The 20002-nt window shown below is 37.8% G+C and overlaps 1 pseudogene; it reads right to left on the reverse strand.

The window, feature by feature from the left end:
- LOC119245726 (60S ribosomal protein L7a-like) overlaps positions 1–19619 on the reverse strand; it is an 81304-nt pseudogene extending 61685 nt beyond the window's left edge.
- Positions 19620–20002: the final 383 nt, after the last annotated feature.

Raw genomic sequence — 20002 nt, forward strand, 5'->3', positions numbered from 1 at the left:
AAGATGGAGAGGAAAGGGGTGTTGGTTGCAGGAGGATATTCCAGAGGTAAATCTTCCTTTTTATTGATAGGGAGTTACCAGCATGTTTTTTGTGTTGATGGGACTGACCTTGGGATGATTAACTTTGAGAAGGCAGAAGGGATGCCACTCAAAGCTCAAGAGGAAGTGATGACTTTCTTGGGAGCAAGGAGCCTGTTAAAAGAGTAGATATATTGAGATATTGGTCAGTGAGGATGAGAGACATACTGTTGGATTGCTTCTCATTTACTCATGAAGTAGGGGGCAACCTCAGCAGCTGAGAGTGGGGTGGGCGTGAGAGTAGATTTGAAGAGTGAGAAGGAGCTCCAAATGGCCATTTTGGAAGGTGGGAAAATAAACTTCCTAGGAAAATGTAAGACTGCTGTGCCCTGTCTCAGATTGTTATGAATTTAAAGTGGAATGTTCAGCCAAATTGTGTGGATTTGATTTTTCCCAGAAATGTTAATCTGCTTCGGTGAAAATACTTGAAGGTTTGAGATTTCCCAAGTGAGATTAATTAAGGGACTGAGCGAGTACAAGGGAGTTGGAAGCATTTTTTAAGGAAGTGATTGTAATAATGAACCATAGAAACCATGCTGGGTTAGGAGAAATGTTTGGACTTGCCTTTCCTTTTATTTTTTTTGAATAGTAATTATATTTTGTTCTGGTCAGAGCACAGAAAAGTCCATGTTAAAGTTTAGTACAAAATGCATTCTTATTTTTTGGAATGTGGAACAAGGTAGAAACCAGCGCTAGACAAGCCCATGGTTCCCAGGGGTAAGAGGTAGATTATCCTCTCGGGGAACAGCCGATGACTCTCCATCCAAGGAAGTCTAAGGAATTATACACCAGATGTGGGTGTGTGTTTGGGGGTGGGGGTGGTGATGATAAATCAGTGAACACCAAAAGAGCCCCAGCAATGTCATGACCATATGATGTATAATTTTCTCATTTTTCTTTGCTCTCTGCTGGAGAGGAGTAAAACTTTTTTTTTTTTTTTTCTTCTCATTGGGTTCATTAGCTGGGGTCTACAATTGAGGCTGGAAAAAAAAGAAGAGCAAGCTAAAAACAGAAGTTTTAATGCAGACATAACACTTAGACATGGTAGCATTCAGGATGAGTAACTCAAAGGGATGGTTAGAACTTGAGCTTCTGTAGCACCTTAGAGAACAAAGATTTTGTAGAGAACTGATGAAATGTAAGAGGACTTTGCACTTCTAGGCGTGGCAAATTGTGGGAAGTCAAATATATGGAGAAATAATGGTAGGTGAGGGCTAGTTCTAGCAAAGTGCGTTACGGTCATTCTTCTGGTGCCATCTCTGGGCTGCCAAAGGTCTAATGTTCTCTCTGCTGATTATGTTCTTGTCCTTCCTGATAGAGAGGGGATTCCGGACACATTTACCATTGTAAATGTCTGCTCTTAGGCAAATGGGGGAGGGCAAGGTGATTTTCTTCTCAATTGTCTCCAATTGAGAAGCTCAAAATGCTCAATATACCAAAGTAACATATTTGGGGTGGCATATTATTTTACCCTCCACTGCCAAATTCTCATAAAATGGAGTCCTGCCAATAGTAACTTCAAGAGACATGTTAGTGCTTCCTGACAGGAAATAACAACAAACCCCAAATGTTCCAAGATATACTGAGATGACCTTTTATTACACTGGGGTGAGTTTTAATTATATTGATTATTTAAATTGTGGTAGTTCTGCAGAGAAAACAATCTAATTTCATTCTAAGTTTGGTGTCAGTTTTATTCCAAATTATATCATAGTCTCAGACCATTTAATTTCTTAATCCATCATATTGTTTCCTTCTATGTGTTTTGCTGTAAATACCATATAAAAATTCTACAAGCCTTTATCACACGGATAAGGATATGAAGAGCTTCCACCATGACACCAGTAACAATGCTGTTCTCCCCCAGTCAGTGAGACATTGAGCTCAGTCTTCTCCTGTGTGTCTAGCAGCTTCTCTCCACAAAACCAATGAAAGTGGATAACTGAATAAAGGGATGGATATATAAAAAACAGTCCTGTCAGTGTTTATGATCCTGTAAGAGTTTAACGACACAGTGAACAAGTGAGAATCATGAGCCAAAATACTGGAAATCTATAATTTTGATGCCTACATTGGGCTTCATAGCAGCAGTATAGAACTTGAACAAATGAGAATTGATGCTTTCAGGGATGAATGATAATTGTGAAACAAGGGCTTGAAAAGCTATGGCCCACAGATGAATTGCTCCTACCAGCTATTGTAATCCCATTAAAATGCATTTCCTATTGTCCTTTGATCACCCAACTTAAGCTCAACATCTATCATTGTTTTTAACAACACTGAGGTCCAAAGGTGTTAAGTAGATTGAATAGAGTCAGGCCATCCAGAGTGTACAAAATATAAGGAAGATGGAGACAAGTAGAAGTGGTAGGTACTGACATTCCTGAGATTGATCTGTTCCAGCTGTAGATAAACACTCTAGGATGTTTAGACTTAACACAATGTTATTTTAATAATCTGTATGCCTTCCACACTGCTACTGACAGTGTTGAGCTTTTCCTGAGCTCTAGATGCAAGTTTATTGTTTTTTCAATGTGTTTCTATCTCTCTCTTTCTAAGATTTATTTATTTATGCAGAGAAGAACTGAGGTGTAGGCCAGAGGTGCAGAGGTGAGAGGATTCACCATAGACAGAGTGGGGAATAGAACAGGCGAATCTATTGAAATACACTGCTAAGGGGAGCAGCAGGTGAGACAGGAGAAGTCTACTGCACCATATGTGGGTTAGTTCCCTGGCCAGGGATCAAACACAGGTCTCAATAGTGATAACGCTGAGACTTAACCCCTACACCTGGGAGGCCTCTTTCTATCTATCTTAATGTCACATCTAGGACACAAAATTTGACATCATTTGATTGAATGAGCTACCAATTGGAAGATCTGACAACGAACTCAAGAGTAAATTCCCTTCTATAGATATATCACTCCTTAGCATGTTTCTACACAAGCATAGACATACAGAGTTGCCTTGTAAATACATAGAAAAACTGAGATAACATCTGAAGCATGAAAAAAAAAAAACTATTCAAGATTCTCCAGTGTCTAATTACTAATTAATTAGTAATTCTTTTGAGCTCTGAAAATTGTGTTGATAGATTTTAATATTAACATGACTACATTTGTGTCCAGGACTAGTCCTGGATACATTTACTTTGCAAAAGTTCTGTGAAAAAACTACTATCTAGAATCAACCCCCCAGAACTCTTATAAAATATTTTTTCGAGTGTACTGCACAAGTATTTTTTCTTGAGTGTTGAAAAGTGTGATTAATCCATTTTCCTTGCAAATTTTAAAGTCATAATTTGTAAAAAGTCGCTATGTAGATGGCCTATTATATCATTCTATGTAATAACATATGCATTAAATAATGTTTTTTTCTAAAAATTTCAGATGGATGGTAGTATTTTTTAAATTGTGATAAAATTCACATAACATAGAATTTACTATCTTACTCATTTTAAGTGTTTAGTTTCCTTAGTGTCAATTATATTTACCTTGCTATGCAACCAATCTTCAGAACTTTTCATCTTGCAAGACTGAAATACTGTATCCATTAAACAATTTTCCATTTTGCCCTCTCCCGTAGTCCCTGAAAACTACCATTCTACTTTCTGTTTCTGTGAGTTTGTCTACTCTCGATAATTCATATGTGGAATCACACAGTATTTGTCTTTTTGTGACTGGCTTATTTCACTTAGTATAATGTCTTCAGGGTTCTTTGATGTTGTCACTTGTATCAGAATTGCCTTGCTTTTTAAGACTGAATGAATACAACCTATTTTGTTTATCCATTCATTTGTTGACAGACATTTGGATTGGTGCTACCTCTTCGTGATGGTAAATAATGCTGCTGCTCGGTAGATGGTAACATTTTAATCTGGGTTAGTACATACTCCAAGGGCAGTCAGATATTTGTGGGAGGGTTTTGCGTGTCACAATGACTTGGGTGCTATTGGTGTGCTAAATATGGCATGCTCTTTAGAACAGATGATTCATATTGAAGAATTGTCTTGCTAAAAATGCCAATAGCATCCCATTGAGAAATGCTAAACTACTCAAGTTGTTCACATATTGGGCTCCATTACCCCAAGAATCCAGTGATTTTTTTTTTTTGTTTTGCTTTTAAAGAGTTATTTATTTATTTGTTTGTTTATTTATACAAGCACTGGGTACAGTGAGAAGCACAGGGGGGTGAGAGAATTCACCAGAGCCAGAGCAGGGAACAGAACAGGCACACTGATGAAATACACTGCTGAGGGGAGTAGCGGGCAGCAGGAGAGGTCTGCGCGCCATGTGGGACCCTCCTCCGGTGGCCGGGGAGCAGCCGGGGATCGAACCGGTGCTGCAGAGGCTGCGGGCAGCTTCGCAACCCAGCGCTCAACCACTGCACCACCGGGGAGGCCCAAGAATCCAGTGAATTTTAAGTCAATATGCAGCTACCCTTCCCTTAAGGTGCATGAAAGGACCCTTATCTATATATCTGGATCTAAAACTCTTATCCTTGTGGAGAAAAGCTCTCCATCAAACTGCTTTAGGGTCAGGCTCATGAGTGTTTGTGTCTATATGAATTCTATTTTAATAGCACAGATATGTGGGGAAAGGGAATGTCATTAGAACACATCCTGGTTGGACGAAATCTTCTGTTCTATTCCTATATATAAACATGGAAGCATCGTACATGCGCCGGAGCTGAAATAGTGTAAAAACATGAAAGGAAACCATGGTATCTGAGGATGAGAAAGGGAAGAGGTGTGTTTGTGTTATTCATATGTCACTCTAGTTTGATGTGATATATATTTTTTAATTTAATTTACCAGAGGAAACATTTTGTCAAATTAGAACTTCTCTCATGCATGGATTTTATGATACTTAAATTCCTCGTTTTTATAATTAAATTTATATGTATGCTTTCATAAGAGTTTAGTTTTACCTGTTTTGGAACTATAAAAATGAAAATGTGTTGAATATATTCTTTCATGTCATGCTTCTTTTGTTCAATATTATTTTCATAAGATTAATCTTTTTTCTAGATTTGTCAAGGAATTTTTATAACCTTTGAAAGTAGTGCTTCTTTTTGTGATAGGTTTAATAAGTAACACAGGGCATCAGAGCCTAGTATTGAATATGAAATTCTTGTTTTTCACTCTAACTCCAATAAGTGGAGCATGATATATAAATCTAGTAAGAAAATTATCAAAAGCAGAGTCAGAAAGTCATTGTAGATAAAAATTGTTGTTTCAGCGAAAAACTATACATTGTCTGTAATACATTCTTTGGTGTTACCTGATTCTAGCCTGTTGTTTACTTTTAAGTCATTTTAAGATTTGTTTATTTGTTTGTTTGTTTATTTATTTATACAAGCACTGGGTACAGTCTGAAGCGCAGGAGGGTGAAAGAATTCACCAGAGCCAGAGCAGGGAGCAGAACAGGCAGAAAGACCGAGGTACATTGCTGAGGGGAGCAGTGGGTCCGGCAGGGGAGGTCTGCGCAACATGTGGGACCCTCCCCGGTGGCCAGGGATCGAACCAGCGCTGCAGAGGCTGCGGGGAGCTTCGCAGCCCAGTGCTCAACCGCTGTGCCACCGGGGAAAGTCAGTTTATCTGCACATCATATAAATTTGTGCTTTTTTGATTTGGGGGCTACTTATAACATCTGCCTGATTCCCTAACATGAGTCCATTAAACCTTTACTATGTGTTCATCTTTGTATCATGAGTTATGATTTTGCTTTTTATGTATGTTATTTCATAACAGTATCATATAAAAAACATTCACTTAAACATTATGTAGAGAGGATACTGTTTTTAAAAGATTTTATTTATTTATTTATGCATACAAGAACTGGGGTATAGGCCAGAGGTGGGGGGGGGTAGTGTGAAAAGATTCACCAGAGACAGAGTGGGGGGGGGAAAGAACAGGCAGACTGACTGAAATACACTGCTGAGAGGAGCAGCGGGCGGGACAGGAGAGGTCTGCTGTGCCATATGTGGGTTAGCTCCCTGGCCAGGGATCGAACTCAGGCTGCAGCTGTTACAGTGCTAAGACTTAACCCCTAGTCCACCAGGGAGGCCCAAGAGGATACTTTTATTTACCACTCTCACCTTTGACAAGACTTAAGAACCCCCTTGTCTTTGTCTAGGGGCTACCACTTGAAGGAAGACCATACATTTTTATTTCAAAATAATAAGATAGGTTTATTCGATGCAGAAAAAACCTTACCAACAAAGAAATGAATCAGAAAGTGCAAGTTTGTAAAGGAACTATATATAGCATGATGCCACTTATTAGACAAAAAAAATGCCATGAAATAAAACTATTTTTCAAAATAAACTGACACCAGACTAAAAATGCACATTAAATATCTAGAAAACACACATCAAACTAATCATGGTGATTATCTTTGGAGATAATTGCTCCAAAAAAGAAAAAAAAAATCAAAGACTGATGCCCAGGTCTTATCCCACACAAATGTAGTGAGATTTTGGGGATGACTTAGGCAGCTTTCCAAGTGGTGAAATGCAGCATGTGGAGAGGAACTGCTACTGAGGCTACAAATATGAGTACTACCTAGTTCTTTTTTTGGTTTAGAATTAGAAAATCTTTGTTCAATTTCAATTTTTGAATATCATTATTCATTTTTGTACAAAAATTGGTTTCTCCCCTTAGGTGTAGCCCTCATAGTTTTCCCACCACCATATCACTCGTGAACCATCACCATAGTCCCTTGTACTCTTCCTTCCCCTGATTTGATCCTCTCCCCCCCGCCCTTGCTGTTTGCTTCAGATCTGTGATCTGCCTGCAAGTTTTGTCTTTTTCTTGACCTTTTGTTTGGCTTCTGTATATTCTGCATGCAAATGAAACCATCCAATATTTCTGTTTTTCCTTCGGACTAAATTCAGCTAGCATAATCCCTTCTAGCTCCACCCATGTTGCTGCAAATGGCACTAGTTTGTCTTTTTTTGATCACTGGGTAATATTCCATTGTGTAAATATACCATGACTATTGATCCATTCATCTGTTTTGGGTTGTTTCCATATCTTGGCTATTGTAAATAGTGCGGCAATAAACATAGGCATGAAAATAAAATCCTTTCAAATTATTGGTTTTGTGTTCTTTGGGTAGATTCCTAGGAGTGCATTCACTGGATCATATGGTAGATCAATTTTTAGTTTTATGAGCAACCTCCACACAGCTTTCCATAGTGGTTGGACCAGTTTGCATTCCCACCAGCAGTGTAAGAGAGTCCCTTTTCTCCATATCCTCTTCAGCATTTGTGGTTTCCAGTTTTCTTTCTTTCTTTCTTTCTTTTTTAATGTGGGCCATTTTCACTTGTGTGAGGTGGGATTTCATTGTAGTTGTTTTTTTTTTTTAAGATTTATTTATTTATTTATACAAGCTCTGGGTACAGTCAGAAGCGTGGGAGGGTGAGAGGATTCACCAGAGCCAGAGTGGGGAACAGAACAGGAAGACTGACGAAATACACTGCTGAGGGGAGCAGCGGGCACAGCAGGAGAGGTTTGCATGCCATGTGGGACCCTTGCTGGTGGCCAGGGATGGAACCAGCGCTGCAGAGGCTGTGGGCAGCTTTGCAGCCCAGTGCTCAACCGCTGCGCCACCAGGGGAGGCCCTCATTGTAGTTTTGATTTACATTTCCCTGATAATGAGTGATGCTGAACATTTTTCATATGCCTGTAGGCCATTTGCATTTCTTCTTTGGAGAAGTGGGAAGACCATACATTTCTAAGGAGCAGGGACTTAGCAAGTATTTACATCTCATACTTTGTAGAGCTGTACCATCCAGTCAGATAGAATGATTAGACTGCTCTTAGCAACCACTTTCTTGAATTGTTGAATACTAAAGGACTTTTCTTATGAAAGCTACAATTCAACCTATTAGCTGGCCAAGATTTGCCCTGTAACTTCCTTGTTAGATCCTCTTTCATCACCACAGTGGCTCACAATATTGAATGGGGTTGGTGGAACACTTAGAAAAGGTGCTCCATCCCACATATTTATAATCTTTATGTGCAGACCTATGATAGCCAATGACAGAAAGCTATATACCCCAAACTCCAACATTTCAATATGACGAAAAGAGATTGGAATTCTTACTCTATTGACCTAAGACTCAGCATGTTGTCCTGAAGTCACTTCAATGAAGGAAGGCTTTACAAAGTTGTTAATTAATCTAGGGCTGGCACCCTTTGGGAAGAATACCAGAAAATTGGAACAAAAAAGAGGTGCAGCTTACCTCACAGCAAGAGAGAAGAGACCTTTTAATTGGATTAAATCACATTACCACAAAATTTATGGATCCTGGCCACTTACACCAAATAGGTGAGAAAAATTTAAATTAACTCATTAGGCAGGTTGGGAGGGGTAAAACTCACCATTCACTCATAAATTTCAAAGACAAAGTTTATTAATGCAAAGGCATAAATAGAAGTCATAAAAAGTTGTGTTACTCCTAAGCTGTCTGTTATGTTCTGAAACCACACATTTAGGATGACTAGAACCACTAAGAGCATTTTTAGGGAAACATTTCTCAGAAATCCAAAAATAAAGTACAAACTGATTGTATATATTCTCCTTAAAAGACAACTTTTTGTATGGATTCAGAATATATATTGTAGATATGTATTTAACAAAAGAAAATCCACTTGAATCTTATATTTCATTTACAATTGAAAATGATGAAAGGGTTTTTAATAGAAAAACTATGGAGCCTTATTATGAATCTTTATCGGGAACTTATAAAATGTAGCTATATTAAAAATGATACAATATTGTATATATCCAGAGACTATCTTGGAAAACTTTTAAAAATAATGAATTTTTATTAAACTGATTTTCTGCAATCAAGTGAATCCCAAATTGAATTAGTTCATATAATGTCAATTAGAAGAACCATAACTGAAAAAAAAAACATATTCATAAAGCTAATGACTCTTTAGTTTTTGCTTTATTTTTTTTTCTTTCCTTTTACATTTTTGCTTTTTTATTTTCTTTCTATAAGCTAAGTATTCTTTGAAGAGTTGGGAAAAAATTTAAGAGTGATTATATATGCTTATTTCTTCAAGGACAGACAATTTATGTTTTGGGTTTCCTTGACCCGCTACTTTCCTACTTTTTGTGAATCTTTCCTATTCGCCCATGTAAACAAAAATTGTCAAATAATCCATTTTCAAAATAAAATTAATATAGTTAATTTTAATGAATGATGTGTAGGTAGAACATATGTCATCCCAGGAGCACTTTTTTCCTGAATGCTGGTCTGTAATTAGAAATCAGTATAAATTGCAGATTTTGAAAAAACTGAGACTTGACCTCTTGGGTAGAAGCTTTTCATCTTAGGTGTTTTTTTTTTTTTAAGATTTGTTTATTTATGCATACAAGAACTGGGGTGCAGGCCAGAGGTGTGGAGGGATGAGAGGATTCACCAGAGACAGAGTGGGGAACAGAACAGGCGGACTGACTGAAATACACTGCTGAGGGAGCAGCGGGCAAGACAGGAGAGGTCCGCTGTGCCGTGTGGGTAGTTCCCTGGCTGGCTGGGGATCCAACTCATGCTGCAGAGGATGAGGATAGCTTTACAGTGCTGTTATTAACCACTTGCACCACCAGGGAAGCCCAAAACTGTATATATTTTTAACATGCCAATTTGTGTTTTAAGTTTCTGTACAATGACTCTCTCCTATGAAACCACAACCTTGATTTGTCTTTGCTATAAAACTGAAATAGGAGTTTTCCAGCATTAGATCTACAAATATGCATTAAATTATTGTTTCTATCTATAATAAAATTACCAACTATCCAACATATGGAACTGTCAATCTAAAAATTGATCAAAGTAGAATTTATTAACTAAAGAAATGAGAAGAAATAGAAAGTTAATTCACGGGTAAGCTAATGCTATTTGTTAAGCTTATACTACCAACGTAACATGGTATTAAAGAGATTTGTCATTTTATACCAGGTAACATAAGAATATTAATGATTATTAATGAGCAAAATTACAAGTCAAACATAATCTATATTTCATGACCATTTTATAGGTTGCAGAAATTTAATGTGACAATTCTGAATTTCACCCTGTGCTCCCCAAAAGCAGGGATGGTTGAGAAATCTCCCCACCCTTTTGTTTTCTGAGAAAACGCTCTCCTCAAAGGATCACTCATGAATGACTGAAATGAGATTACTCTCGCTTACTCAGGGACTCTCAGTCCTTCCTCTTGGCTTCCATAAGACTCACTGAACTGATGACTCCCTTGTTTACCTGCCCCTCAAACTCCAGGATGTTGTCCTTTACTTTCAGATGTTCCTCATTAATGAAAGTGAGCCCTATTGCAATGGTCCAAAAAAAATAATCCTAATTGTCCAGTACCTCTTGTTTTTCAGTTTAGTACTGTGACTCAGAGGAAATTCTACCCTGGCCCTGTTCTCATTTACTATACCCCAATGAAAAGGCCTCTTCGAACCCTTTCTACTCCTGACTGACAATCTGAAAACCCAAAGATGAATGTGACTCCTTCTATTCCTGTTCTCCAGACTCTTGTGCATCATTAGGATTTTTTTTAAGGATTTTTATTTATTTATGCATACAAGAGCTGGGGTACAGGCCAGAGGTGCTGGGGGAGACAAGATTCACCAGAGACAGAGTGGGGAACATAACAGGCAGATTGACCAAAGTACACTGGTGAGGGGAGCAGCAGGGGAGTCAGGAGAGGTCTGCTGTGCCATGTGGGTAGCTCCCTGCCCGGGAATTGAACTTGTGCCGCCGTGGCTGCGGATAGCCTCATAGGTTGTGTCTTAACCCCTTGTGCCACCAGGGAGGCCCAGGATTTATTTTTGATAGTTAATAATTACAGGTTTGATTTCTGGTGCCAGCTCTTTTTGATTTCGTGATCTCTCCACTTGATGATCTGTGTGAATGGCTAATGGTTTATGAAATCTTATTTCTGTTAGGTGAAAGGTGAAAGAAATCTATTTTTTGAAAATCTTTCGTCTTTCTGTTGGTCTATTTCGAGTCCAAATCAATAAAGAAACTCAGGTCCACCTGGAAATGGGTACCTAGACTTGCAGAGTTATGTTTCTGTGTTTATGCTTGTTCCACAACTGAAATTTTAGAATTGAAGCAACCGGCTTTCTGTCTGTGTCTCCCTATGTGTTTTTATGAGTATAATTCATATAATATACCTCTCACTGTGTGACTATAATATATTCCTACCTCCAAATATTATTAATAATAAATAAAAATGATAAATATCTCTTAAAGAAGCTCTATTTTGGTTGGCATATATCAATAGATTAAAAAAATCTTATATAAATACATTTTTAAAATTCTGAGAATATAGGGTGATTTAACATCTCAAACATCCCCATTTTTTTAAAAGATTTATTTATTTATACAAGCACTGGGTACAGTCAGAAGTGCGAGAGGGTGAGAGAATTCACCAGAGCTAGAGCGGGGAACAGAACAGGCAGAATGACAAAATACACTGCTGAGGGGAGCAGCGGGCCAGATAGGAGAGGTCTGTCGAGCCATGTGGGACTCTCGCCGGCAAGGCGGCCTGCCAGGTATCGAACCGGCACTACAGAGGTTGCGGGCAACTTCACAGCCCACCGCTCAACCACTGCGCCACCAGGGGAGGCCCACATCCAAATTTTAAAGTATGCTTACAGAAATCAACTCAGTATTGTGTTAAGAATTCAAATTCACATAATTCAGATAAAGCTTTGGTGAATAAGACTAGCTTGACATTTTTGGCTTAATTTAAAAAAACTCTGATTTACCGGTGTTAAGTATAATATATTTAAAAGTTGTTATTCTACTTGGGTATGTTCTTTCTAAAATTATATATGTATACTGATCAAAAATGATAGAATTATTTCTACTAAATGTATAAGATTATAAACAATATAAATTTGTGTTTAACCAAGTTGTATCATTATTTTGACAAATTTAATTCAACAGCAATCGTTTTTCATAGTCTGTTAACTTTAACAGGGTTTACAAGATCTTTAGGTAACTTAAAATCTTGTACTGGTACTGGCTATTCTTTAACTATCTAGTTCAGTCCCAAAGTAAAATGGAATACTGAAACATTGATTAGTAAATATAATCTACATTATTATATACCTTTGTTTTTATATTTGTGTAGCTTCAGAGAGGTTCTAGATATTTGATCTGGAAGTATTCGTTTTTGCTACTTTGAGAAGATGTAGTATAAAGGATATTTACAGATATACACAATTGTAGGGGTTTTTGGAAAGGAAGTTTTATCTGCTACAGTCAAAGCTGGCCAGGATTTGATGGTTTTAAAAAAGTAATATATTCAAAAAGCTTTTGTGTCAAATACTGTACTGATGCAAAAACCAGAATTTTTTTTCTGTTGAAATGACAAACTTTTCTTGGATTATTGGTCTGCTTTTAATAAGAGGTTGTAAATGTTATTCTTCATCTTCTATGTAATCTGTCTAAATGGCAAAGATTCTGTGTTCTAACAGAATAACCTTTTATGGTTTGAATTGGTTTTATTAAAACCTTGATTGTTCAAGAAAACAAAGCTTTCTCACTTGGGAAAGTGTTAAGATTCTCTACTTCTTATGTGTACTTAAGAAAAAAAATTCTTGTCACTTTGCTTTATAAAACTATCCAAATATTTTTCTTAGTAAGCCATGATCCTATTTTAATCAAGTGTTCAAATCTGACAACTTTTGATATTTTGCCTTCCCAAAATCAATTCCTAATTCATGTCATTTACACCTACCATTATCTTCCTATGAGCCCCTGGAAAATCACAAAGACTTGTTATTTTATTATATAAAAGGTGCTCAAGAATAATTAGATTTATTTGATTTGGTTATTTGAATTTTTATTTAATGAATTACAGGGAAACATCGTCAAATATAAAGAGAAGCTTAACATTCTCTTGGTTATCTATATATGGGTAAAACATTATTAATATGAGTATTTCAGAACATATATATGGCATAGAAGTTTCCAGAGAATTATCAATGCTCTCCCTGTTCATAATGTTTCTTTTAATCAGATTTCTGGTACTGCCTTGCTTGATATTAAGTAACAATGAGACATAACTGGAATCATTGGTCATGCAATTAAGGCCTTTTCCTGAATGTCATATTCAAGAATGATGTTCAAATAATCAAATGTAACCAGACACTTTTGATGAAATAAGGTTGACTGTATGGAGCCAATATGTAAAAAGTCCTCTTGGAAAAACTGGTCTGGTACCCACTTTACAGCGTTCTCAAGATGATTGACCAAAAATAGTCACTTCCTAGCAGTCCCAGGATACTTAGGATATTTGGGGTACCCCAAGAAGAGAGGGATTTGCCCAAATCTATATTATTGTAAGTGGAATCTATAGTGATTTATTGGTTTTGTTTCTCTGCCTTCAGGGGTTTTTCAAAGTCCAATATGAGTTTCCTTATGAAAATTTCAAGGAAAAAAATTACTTAGGAAGGCCTATATAAGTAAATTATCATTCTTACTGCACCTATGTAAATAACTAGGTTGAATCCAATGAAACCAGACTTATTTGTAATCAAGAATAACCTTTCTTTGAGATTGATTAATGGGGTGATTATAGAGATAATTTTTTTTTTCAATGGGAAACTCTGCTTTATCTGTAGGAAAACCCTCTGGGTTACAAGATTTCAATCATATTCATTATATTTGAGCTATTTTTCACCTTTTTGCAAATTGTGGGTAAAAATAGGCCAGAACAAAGGCTCTTACATATAAAATAACACCTTTATTACCATGAGGCTAACAATTATTATCAGAAAAAATAATAAGACTAAATAATAACCCATCAAATTTTATACTCAACTCTCTTGCCTATGTTCTAACAGAATATTGTCTTCTCCCGCTATAGAAAACCCAGTTTGGGTATTGAACTGCAAATTGAATTGGATTCTGTTATCTTGCCCAAATTGTCAAACCTTACCAAATTTTCAAGTGTTCATGTTTACTTGAATATTTGATCATAATCCTGCAAACTAACATTTCCTGTTTGTGTCCCTATCACCTGACTTGGAGTCATTAAGAATTGAAACTTCACTACTCAGACCCTTATTGGAACCTCAGGTTGCCTTTTCTCCAAAATCTGAAAAAGCCTGTCCAGCTGAACTTCAGTAATTTGCTATAATTTTGAAGAACTCATCACCACAGCAAGCTATCCATAGGCTGACCACAGTCTGGACCTCTAAAAAGTCTGCCAAATGCATGAGCCCTGTATTTCCTTATGTGAGAGGAAACTAAGACTGTGGGCAACATCACTAAGAGCATTGACATCCTAGCTAAGAGTTCAAGAAACTCAATAGGTGGTGCTCCATAACAGAAAGATTTTCCTCTAACAATCTCTTGGAATCCATTAGACTGGTTACTCTCAGAGTTCAATTTCTGGTTCTGTACTTTAATTCAGCCATTTATATATTTCTTTTCTTTTCCCTTTAGATAATCTTTTAAGATGTCTGATCTCCAGGAGCCTAAAATGACTATCTTTGCTACTAACTCTGAGATTGTGCTACTGGTTTTGCAAGAACAATGCAGACAAGAACACTTGAAAGACTATTTCTTAGACAGTGCCCCTTTCAGGAGGTTTAAGAATGCCTCTGAGCTCTTCAGCAGCAGTGATACTCATTTATCATTAACAACAGAGGGAACTGAAAAAAAATGAAATGTATCTGAATCCTTTGCTCCTGGGAAGCAGTGATGGTTGAAAAATCCTCTACGCTTTCATGTTCTGAGTGGGCTAACCATCAAGGACCTCTCTGCTCTCCCATATTCTGAGATAAGACCCAAACCCACCCTCCCTCAATGACAGATAAGCTCCTGCTCCATCCTTCCTATAACTTATGAAACTCACTAATGATCCCCTTGTTTACCGGCTTCTATAAAATCCCAGGCCTCCTTCCATTTCTTTGAGAAATTTCTCATTAATGAACATGCTCCCTGTTACAATAGTCTGAATAAAATCACTTCCTTAATTGTCCAGTGCACTCTGTCTTTTGCAAATGTCAAGATCTGATAATGTGACACTTACTCTATTTCATCAGCCAGAACAAAGGCTCTTAGTTAAAAAATAACCCCTTTAATAACATGGGCCTGACATTTATCAGAAAACAATTAATGTGACACTATAATAACCCAACATATCTTATACTATAATTAATAGGAAATAACTCACTAAAAAGGGAGCAAAATATTTTAAAATTTGGCTTAAAACACTTTACCTATACTATGATTGTCTCCATGGACAAAAAAGAAATGGTCTTTACCTTACTTGCTGAAAATTTGAAATGCACCATGGGGAAATAGCCAGTGGACCTTCAGGAGTTTTTATGAAATGTTTGCAGTGCTCTTGAACTTGTTTTGCCCCCTCGTTTATTCCTAAAAGCACTACTACAAGGCTTTTTTGAGTAAAATATATTTTTCAAAGTTTGGGGAAAGTGGAGAGAGAGTGAAACAGGACATCGTAGAGGAAGTGTGTTTAAAATATATGATAAAATAATAATGCCCCCAAATTTCTCTGTGATCTCCACCCTGGGAGACCCCTTACTGGTTGTACCTCTCCTGTGCAATGCTCCCCTGCCATTGAAGTATTTCTGGTTCTGCTCTTTTCCTTCCAAAACTTTGGTCTTTCCAAACCTCTGTTATATAATTTTTTAATTAATATTTATTCAGTTTTTTTTAATTGTTATGGAAGTACCATTATTTTACACCCATACTAGTGTGCTGACAGTGTAAGATTACACCCCAGGTGTAGTCACCCAAACCCTCCCACTGCCAAAGCACAAGTCCATTGTGTTCTCCCCTACCTCCCTATTTTTTAAAAGATTTATTTATTTATGCATAAAAGAACTGGGGTACAGGCCAGAGGTGTGGGGGGAAAGGATTCGCCAGAGGCAGAGTGGGGAACAGAACAGGCAAACTGACTGAAATACACTGCTGAGGAGAGCAGTGGGTGAGTCAGGAGAGGTCTGCTGCCCCACGTGGGTAGCTCCCTGGCAGGGGATCGAACTCATGCTGCAGTGGCTGCGGATAGCTTCCTAGGTTGCATCTTAACCCCTTGCGCCACCAGGGTGGCCCCAACTCCCTATTTTTATCCCTTTCCTTCCCTACCCTCATCCTCCTGCTGAAAGCCAAAGATTTGTGGTTTGGTTTTCAAGGGTTGGTTTTGAAGTTTGTCTGTTTCTGCCCCTTTGCTTGATTTTTCTGTATTCCACATGTGGACCCATCCAGTATGTATCTTTCTCCTCCTGGCTTATTTCACTTAGTAGACGCCCTTCCAGTTCTTTCCATGTTGCTGAAAATGACATGAGTTAATATTTTTGATTGCTGATTGGTATTTCATTGTATATTTATCTACCACATATTCTTTTTTTATAAATTATTTTATTTTATATAATCCTTACATCATTTTTCGTTTTTGCATAATGTATGCATTTTCATTTGGGTTATATTCCCCATACAATTATCACCCCCTTTTTCTGAACCTTATCCCTCTTCTCCTCCCCCCCACTCCCACTGTAGTGTGTCTCTGGTCTATGGTTGCTTGTTGATTTTGATTTTTACTTTCTTATAGTTATTCATTTTCCTGGTCCATTATTTAAGTTTTCTAAATTCCTGCTATGAGTGAGACCATCCGGTATTTTTCTTTTTCTTTCTGGCTTATTTCACTGAGCATGATCCCTTCCAGCGCCATCCATGTTGCTGCAAATGGCATGAGTTTATCTTTTTTGATTGCTGAGTAATATTCCGTTGTACCACATCTTCTTACTCCACTCATCTGTTTTTGGGCATTTAGGTTGTTTCCGTATCTTGGCTATTGCAAATAGTGTTGCTATAAAATAGGCGTGTGGGTTTCATTTTGTGGGACTTTCGCCGGCAGCCAGGGAACGAACCGGCGCTGCAGAGGCTGCGGGCAGCCTCACAGCCCAGCGCTCAACCGCTGTGCCACCAGGGGAGGCCCTGGGTTTCATTTTGAATTATTATTTTTTTATTTTTTAGGTAGATACCTAGGAGTGGAATTGCTGGGTCATATCGCACATGCATTTTTAGTCTTTTGAGGAAACTCCATACTGCTTTCCATAGGGTCCGGACCAATCTACATCCCCAGCAACAGTGTAAGATAGTTCCTTTTCCCCTATACTTTTGCCAGCGTGTGTTGTTTCTGGTCTTTTTAATATGGGCTGCTCTCACCAGTGTGAGGTAATACCTCATCGTGGATTTGATTTGCTGTTCGTTAGTGATGAGTGATGATGAACATTTTTTCATGTGCCTATTGGCCATCTGTATGTCTTCTTTGAAGAAATGTCTATTTAACTTCTCTGCCCATTTTCTAATTGGGCAATTTGTTTTCTTTTTGTTGAGTTGTGTAAACTCCTTATAGATCTTTGATATCAGTCCCTTGCCAGGTGTGTGGTGTATCACATAATTTAAAAAAAAAATTCACATATCACAAACACACAGAAAGTTGTCTTAAAAGATAACTTTCGAAAAGATAAAATTCCGGCTGTTTTACAGATATAAAAGTGAACACATGTTTAATAATTTTTTTATTTGTATATCATCAGGCAGCTATTATAACCCATTCAAAGCATAGGTTTATGGTATACCTTGTGTTAATTGTTTCATGGATGTATGCTTATCATGTTGTAGACATTAAATATGTAGGTTTTTGTATGTTGATTATACCACAATAAAAAGGTTATAAAAAGGGAAAAATAGCACACATTTATATGAACAGTGTTGAGATTAATTGTAAGTGGAGACAAAACTGTGGTTTTTATTTTTGGCCATCAGGGAGGAGGTCAATTAAATCTCTGCTGACAGTCCAGTTTTAATAGACTGGAGAAATTTAATGTGACAGCATTGAACTTTATTTGAGCACTATATCAGTTATCTACAGGTTATAAATAGGTGCAAAATAGCTTAAAGACAGTGAATATGAAGTTAGAATCTGGTAACTAAGAGTGTCCAATAGAAGATACAGAGTTTCCTACTGAAATATAATTTCTTGTTAGAATAGTCATGAATGTAACCTATAAAAAATGAGCTGACATTTTGCTTTATTATTTCACACCTCCTTTTTATAAAGAAATGAATTATAATAGATATAACTACAGCCTCACTCCTGTCCTCTTCCTGCTCAAAAGTTATCATTGTCCTGAAGTTATTATATATTCTATCCAAATGCCTTTTTGTATTTTTCCTACAAATGTAAGGGCCCATAAAATAGATCCTTTTTTGTTCTGGATTTAATAATTTAGAGACGTGTATCATTATATTTATATCCATATTATATACATTTATATCCATTATATTTATATCCATGGCATAGTATGCCATGCAGATCATGGCATACTCTAATATGCTAAACTACAGTGTCATGTATTTTTGCTCACTTAATATTGGTAATATACCATTTTTCCCCACTCCCTCCACACACATTATCAAGCTTTTCAGACATTTTTGTATTTTCTATTCAGTTTCTGTTTTTGTTGATTTTTCTATTGTTTCCTCTTTCATTGATATTATTTCACTTGTTTCTTTTTGTTTTTGTTCATTTTTTTCGTTTTTTAAACTCTCAACTTGGTTCCTCTATTGCTATTGCTTTTTTTTTTTTTCTTTTTTTTTTTTTTTTGACACTGGCCGAAGGAGGACATTTATTATTTTATGTACAGAAAACACCCCAGCATATATATGCTCAGCCAATTTAGTGGTGAGTTCTTAGCCTCTCCTTTTCCAGCTTGGTGATAAGAGCCACAGATTTTGGACCCAGGACACCCCCTCCACACCCGTGATTAATATCTCATCCTATCTGTCATTGTCCTTGGTCTGATAGATGCCACCAGCTTAGCCAAGGCTCCTTTGTCTTCCAAGCTAACCTGTGTGTAGGAGACAGCGGCCCAAGTCTCCCTGTGGCCCAGAAGCCCCAGCCTCATCTTCCCCTTGATAATGCAGTAGGGATCCCCCATCTTTCAACACAGGGCAGGCAGCAAGAAAATCAGTTCCTTGGGGTCCACATCATGTGTGATCACCACCAACTGAGACTTCTTGTTGTCCACCAGGGTGATGACAGTATCAACCCCTGCTCCAAGGACAGGTTCCCTCTTAGTGGGGATATCCATCCCCCTTGCTGGCAGCTTTCTTCTCATCCTGGGCCAACAATCTATGCTACTTCTCTTGCTTGGTCTCTGGTCCCTATTTGTGCGCCAGCACAAGCAGCGGAGGAGCCAGCTGATTGGCAGCCCAAGGCCTGGGTGAACTGGTGCATGGTGGAAGGCACACTTAGCCGCTTGTAGAAAATTGCCCTTGGCCACTGCAGCCTGATGGAGAGGGGCCATGTCACAAAGTGAGTGAGGTCCCTTTTGGGCTGTGTGCCCTGGCTGATGCCAAAAATTCTTGGGCCTTTTCTCAAACAGGGCATTTACCACGCTCTTGGCCTCCTGATTGTTCAACATGGTAGGGCCCAGGGCCACCTTCTTTCCCTTGGCCTTTCCTTTCAGCATTTTGCTGCAGGAGAGAGCAAGAAAAGGGAGTTGTGGGTAACACATCCATTTCATCTTTTTTTTTTTAAGATTTATTATTTATGCATGTAAGTCCTGGGGTGTAGGTGGGTAAGAAGATTCACCAGAGACAGAGTGGGAAACAGAACAGGCAGATTGACTGAAAAACACTGCTGAGGGGAGCAGTGGGCGAGACAGGAGAGGTCTGCTGCACCATGTGGGTCACCTCCCTGGCTGGGGATCGAACTTAGGCCACAGTGGTAAGAGCATGATAGCACTGAGACTTAACTGCTTGCGCCACCAGGGAGACCCAATATTTCTTCTTTTCAAATGTCTCTTCAAGTACTTTTAGCTTCATCCTCAAAGTGTTGCTATGTGGATATTTT

This window comes from Talpa occidentalis, unplaced genomic scaffold (genome assembly GCF_014898055.3).
Source record: "Talpa occidentalis isolate TD23 unplaced genomic scaffold, MPIMG_talOcc4v2.1 talOcc4.15, whole genome shotgun sequence".
NCBI lineage: Eukaryota > Metazoa > Chordata > Mammalia > Eulipotyphla > Talpidae > Talpa > Talpa occidentalis.